We start from the raw sequence: 6,433 nt of genomic DNA, 5'->3' as shown, positions 1-6,433 counted from the left end.
ATGAGACGAATGAAAGGAAACAAAATGGAACCGTATTTCTGTTTGTTACTTTGAAGTTTTCATTTTGTTTTTTAAAAATTATACGGGTCTAGGGTCGGGTCCGGGTTCAATAAATCAGACCTGGACCCAGACCCAAAATATTTTATTAAGACCCATACCCAACCCATACCCGTTCGGGTCTCAAAAAGTCAGACCCAGACCCGACCCATTAGGGTCCGACCCGAAGGGTCTGGATCGGGTCCTCGACCCACTACCATCCCTAGTTATAGATATTATATGTCATTCAAGGCAAGAGTTGTGCCTTGTATTGTTTGGTTGTGAGAGTCTTGGTCTTATCGGATACTAGAGGTGAGCTATAAGCCCTCTAAATGCGATATGATCATCAGGATTGATGTTCCCATCCGTTAATGTTTGCTAAGTGGTTTTCCAAGTAATGGCTACAGTTTCTATCCTTGTAATTTGCATTGATTGATCCCTTACTTAACTGCTTCACATGATTCGGATTCTACTCTCCTATCTATATTGTATTTCCTTGAAATGCGTGCTTTTGTATAAATGACCGTATTCTTGTCTTTCATATTATTTAATTGTCTCACATGAATAGTTGATCCTTTATTATGCTAATGTTGATCTATCTTGTTCCACCTCATTTAATTGCCATGTTTAAATATAAACTTGATATTCATATCTTTTGTAAGTATCTTACATGACTTACCTGTTTTAGTTCTTTGTCATGTTCGTTTCGACATTTTGTGGCTGGGAGAACCTTGAGTTACTCCCCATTGACTGTGGCGTTCATGTTTACATGAATGACAGGTATTAGTTGGTGCATCTATGGGGTGAAGACATGTGTGAGCTAACGAGCACCTTGGACTAGTAGTCAGTTTAGTAGGATTGCTTAGACTCACCTCTTATCATTTTGTCATTCGAGGGATATATTTTCCCTCACCTTGACTATCACGTTTGTATAACTTAATCTTTATTTCCGAAATCTTTATTTGTGTTTTGGATTTTAATGAACCCGCGATTTAAATTTTAAAATTTTCAAAATTTTCATAATTTCCGCTTGAATTTATAAGTTATATGTTCCGCGTTATTGCGGGGGTTCACAAACTTAACCAAAGAAAAAATTAAAAAAAATTGCAATCGAAAAACAAAGCAACAAATTACTTCAAATTGTCTTTTTTTTTTTTTTTTTTTTTTTACAAAAATTACTTCAAATTGTTCAAAATAATGAAATTAATAACAAAATATGGGGAAAAAATTTATGAAGATTAGTGTTAAAAAGCAAAGCCGAAAATACTAGACATTAAGAGCATCAAGAGAATTAGAATGTTTGTTATTGGATTCAAAAGAACAAGCTGCACATATTTGTTGATAATTTTTTTTTATATAATAATTGCATCAATTTGTGGGTGAAAAGCAAGAGGTAAGACAGTAAGAATGATGGATAGTGTGTTGAGCTAGGGTTTTTGGGTAAGAATGAAAATGTTGCAATGAATTTATATGACGACTACGGTGGATTTGTTTGGGTGTTATTTAACGGCCCTTAATTGCAATGTTCATGGACATTGCGACTTCTTCAAAATAATTTTGACCCATTCACTGATGACCAGTAATTTCGTAATGTTGGGTTTTTTTACGGGTATTACTTACTCAAAAAGTCTTCAGACAGTTAAACATGTCAACCGGATTGGACGGATGGGTTACGAGTTTGGGTAAAATATGGGTTGGGTCTGTTTCGGGTTACTAAAATACGGGTTTATACGGATTTTAGGTCGGGTCTCGGTTCAAAACGGGTCTAAATAACGACTTTTTAAAATTGTCTATTTGCTTTAGTTTTAATTATACATATAATTATTTTTAATTTTTATAATTATTTAGTTTAATACACATTATTAATGAGAGTAAGCACTTTTTCCTTAGTATATTCAAGATCGCAACGTTATACGAAATATTAGACTGATCAATTGTTACACGCACATGACAAACACTGACTATATCTATATGGTAATCATTCGAGTAATTAATCATGTAATAAAAATATACTTTAAAATAAGTATAAGCGTATTTTATTCCAAAATTTAAAGTTGAACTTATCTTTTTCATTTATATTTGTTTTATTTGCATTAAATATAAAATTTTAATAAATTTTTCTGTTTTCGGGTCGGGTCACAGGTTTGACGGGTCTTGACCCTAAATAGGAGGGTTATTATCGGGTTGGGTCGTCTTCGGGTTTGGGTTGCGAAGAGCGACTTATTTTTGGGCGGGTTTCAGTCGGTTTTTCGGGTCGGTCATCTTTTGATAGGTCTAAGTCTTCTTTAAGACAGATATTTCCTTTTTATTAATAAAGCACGTCAAATAATACCCCACCTACATAGATGGGACAAACTTTTTACCAATTTCATTGCATTCTGTTTAGTTATATCTTATGTATGATACTTTATCCGTTTTAAGATTAACACGGATATGTTTGTTTTAAATAGAAATGTGTGTTACAAAAAGATATTGATGATTCTGATATAGAAATAATGTTGTTTATATAGAGATTATTTTGAGTAGCTATAATATCTTGTACTTATGATTGTACATTGCAATACTATTTTATTATATTTGTTTTATTTATCTATAGTCTGTTTCATATTTAATGAGTGTAAATAACATATAAATTTGACATTCAAAACGAAAATCTTAATATGATTTTTTTCAAAATATAAACCATTAACTTGACAATATTTTATGATAACAAAATTTGAAGCTACAACCATGCAATTTGCACGGGTTTAAGACTAATATATAAATAAAATAAAAACCAACAAAAATTAACAAATAGAAAGAAACGACTTCAAACATAAAAATTAACACCAAATCGAAAAAAAAACGAAAATTGCAAAGAAAACTGAGATCATGGTGGTGGGGTTGGCGGGGTGGTGTGGTGGTGGTGGGTCGTGGGTGGTGCGTGGTAGTGTCGGTTGGGGGGGTGGTGGATGGTGGTGAATGAGGAAGAGAGGAATGTGTGTTTTATTTGGATTTTTTTAGTTTTGATTTATTTGGTTTTTTTTTATTTATTGGGGTTTTTGATTTATTGATGTTTTTGAGAGATGAGTGGAGTGAAACACTACTACAAAACTCGTTATGGACATCAGTCGATGGACATCGGATTATCTGGAAAACCGATGTACATAACATGCACATCGGTTGTTTGCAAAAAACCGATGTGCATATAATTATATGTACATCGGTTGCGTTAAAAAACACATGTCCATTATTTCTGATTTTAAAGGACATGTGATATTTAATAAAACCCGTGTCTATATAAAAGTCATGGACATGGAACATTCATTTAACCGATGTGCATCTAAAGTGAAAATTATAGGCGGCAAAAATATTTGCCTCACCGCCGTCACTTATAATTTCGTCACTTATAATTTCGACTACATACATTCTTTCTCAAATCCTCTCCCTCACTCTCACTCCCAAACTCTAACCCCCCAAAACCCGTACTCACTCTCCCTCCCTCCGGCTACCAACCCCGTCCTCCCTCCTCGTCCACTACAATAAATAACTGTTTTTGAGACCGCTATTTTGAGATCGCTGCAAAAAGCGGTCGCAAATATGTCTTTGGGACCGCTTTAAGTCTCAAGAAACATTCGTCGGACTCAAAATTGAGACCGACAAAATATCGGTCTCAAAAAACCATTAATAGTCTCAAAATTAATCACTCTTATATTCTTCCTATTACTCTGACGACCGTCATTATTTTCACACACCCAAAACCTAACTCTTATATACGAGATACGATGGTAGCTTCCACAACGACCTTATCACCACCACCAGCCACCCGTCACCGACAACCACCGTGTTATTGTCGGCAGCCACCTCTTCACCGACGATCCATATCCATCTCTACGGAATTCGGCAACCTTCCACTTCGCAATCTTTAATCAGGTATGTTTTTTAATTTCAATTTTCTTTAAATTCATCGCAATTCATATGTTTTTTAGAGGAATTGTTTTCATTTGTCACTGATTTTGGGTTTTCTATGATGTTTGCGTTTTGGGATTCAATTATTTTTATCATGTTAGGGTACAATTAAGTTATTGGGTTAGGGTTTGCAATTAAATTTGATTTCAATTTAGAGATAATTCGTTTTCTATGAAGGGTATTCAGCTAAACCATTAGCGAAGTTCATGGTTAATCGTTATTTCATGGGTTAGTTACTGTGTTTTGATGGGTTCCATGAAATTTGCAGTTTTGAATACAATAAAGTAGGACTTTCAAATTTGAGGTAAATATATGTATATTTGATGGCGGAAAATCTATTTATGCTTAATTGTTACTGCCAAAGCGAAGTATCATAAATACTTGGAGTAGATTTTCTTGAATGTAGAATGATATATCACTAATTTCCAAAGATGGCTTTGTCAATAATGTCATGATGAGCGCTATTATGGTTTGGTCACTCTATGCATTATGACTGTTGTTTTGTTTATGCAATTACTCTCTACATTTAATTTCTGGTTTTTGGTTGTGATGAATTGGGTTCTTATTACAACTTTGGTGGCTTTTGTGGGTAGTTAAAAATAGGATAGAGTTAAAATGCTTCTGATGAAGTCATGTGGCCAACTTGGACAGTGTTTAGCTTAGTGATGTCTAACTTTGTCATAAATTATGCATCACTTTGTTAAGTAAAGTTTGAGTGTATATTAGCAAAATATGTATTGATAGTGTATAGTGTGTGTTAATCACTGGAGACTATTTTAGTTTAGTCTTATAGATTGTGATTGGCTTGGTTCAGTTTTCTTCGAGTTTCAAATTATATTGGGTTTAATTTGTGTTACCCACAATCTTTCTAATGTTAAGTTAACATTACTCATTATTTATGTACTCGTATGATTTTGTACTCTGATAATAGAATTTAGATGCTGCGATTGTGCTCTTGTTGCTCAGAGTTTGCCAGTTTGCCATATTGCTGAGTAGAGTAGCAGACAATATCTTGGAGCAGTCATCATCGTCATACTCACTACTCAGTTCTGCATTTCTCTTCATCTGCTATGTGCACTGCCAACTAAGTAAGTGGACAGTCTAGTAAACATGTCGCTTCAAATCGTATGTCTATTTGCTTGTTATAGGCACTCCCAACTTTTGACAATACTTTACTCTCAGTTCTCACGTTTCAACTGAAAAAGGTGATTATTAAGCTAATCACTTATCACTTGATGCACTATATGATCCATACCTCTTAGTCTATTAATAATCTGTTTTTTCTGAATTGAACTAGGTGCAACATGACAAAGCATATGTATTTTGACGCAGAATCCAAAGACAACCACTCTAAAACTCAACAAACATTTATTCATGTGACATGGTGGCTGTGGCTCGTATTATTAAAGCAATCTTGTGATTCCAGAACTCGATAAAAGATCATTTTGGCAAGACTTAAAGGTACTCAGTTTTTGCATTATTATTCCATATTTATACTATGCCTCATTGAGTAATTTGGCTTGAGACAGGGCATGACTTTATCCGTCTGATGAGGCGTTTTTTCATAATATATGGCAGCAACCTTCAGCTGTTTCATTATGATTAGTTTTTCTACGTCAATGAGATAACACCAAGCCTGATTGTTATGAGTAAAAAGATGATGATGCTTTGAGTAAAAAGAATGGATTATTTTCAGTTCATTTAACTAACCTCCTCTGTTGTTCAAAACCCTCTTTCGAGCTATATCAAGTGTCATTTAGGTTGTTTAAATTTTGTTGTTTCGTGGTTTAATTGCCGAGGTTTTGATGTGTTCCATGAAATTGGCGGTTTTGAGAATAGTATTCTTATCAGTCTTCTTTTTTCCCTTTTCAGGAAGCTCTTGTTACCATATATGCATCCATCCACATTCCTTTGTAAGTTTGTATGAACAAATCTCTCCACAATAGTTGGCAGCTAATAGCTTATCATAATATCTGTTTGTGAATGGTTTGTCATATTGACATTGTGACCTTGTAAATTTGCAGTGTAATGCTAAAGCTTTGAGGATTCAGGCTTATCAGCGGAAACTCATGGGTGGGATAAGGACTTGATCATATGTATGTTGATTCGTCCTCTTTATTGCGTTTGTTAAACGCTGATTGGATGACGGTGTTGTCATTAATTGAACTATCGTCTATCAAAATCAATTTAACACGGTATAGTTAATGACATTTTATGTATTTGGTTGGTTTAGTATGTTTTCTTTTCTGTTCATCTGGAGCCAATTTTTGGTGTGTATGTCACACCTGCTGGCTGCTGCATCAAGAATGTTGGTGCAGGTTCGTTGTACACTTGGTTTGCTTGCCTTATTAGTATCAGCACTGGGGTAGAATGTTGATACTGGTTCTTTAAGATTTTTTTTTAACATTGGTGTTTTAATTAGTCTTCTAAATGTTCCAACAATGTATCA

General features: G+C 34.3%; 1 long non-coding RNA gene across 1 annotated transcript; it reads left to right on the top strand.

The window, feature by feature from the left end:
- Window positions 1-4,782: 4,782 nt before the first annotated feature.
- On the top strand, window positions 4,783-6,210 carry LOC141634497 (uncharacterized). The gene is made up of 4 exons (XR_012539226.1): window positions 4,783-5,072; window positions 5,282-5,445; window positions 5,857-5,897; window positions 6,009-6,210. It is a non-coding gene; the product is annotated as an uncharacterized LOC141634497 (long non-coding RNA).
- The last annotated feature ends 223 nt before the right edge of the window (window positions 6,211-6,433 follow it).

The sequence above is a fragment of the Silene latifolia genome, chromosome Y, assembly GCF_048544455.1.
Source record: "Silene latifolia isolate original U9 population chromosome Y, ASM4854445v1, whole genome shotgun sequence".
NCBI lineage: Eukaryota > Viridiplantae > Streptophyta > Magnoliopsida > Caryophyllales > Caryophyllaceae > Silene > Silene latifolia.
Note: the sequence above shows the minus strand (reverse complement) of the source record. Positions and strands in the feature narration are given on the sequence as shown.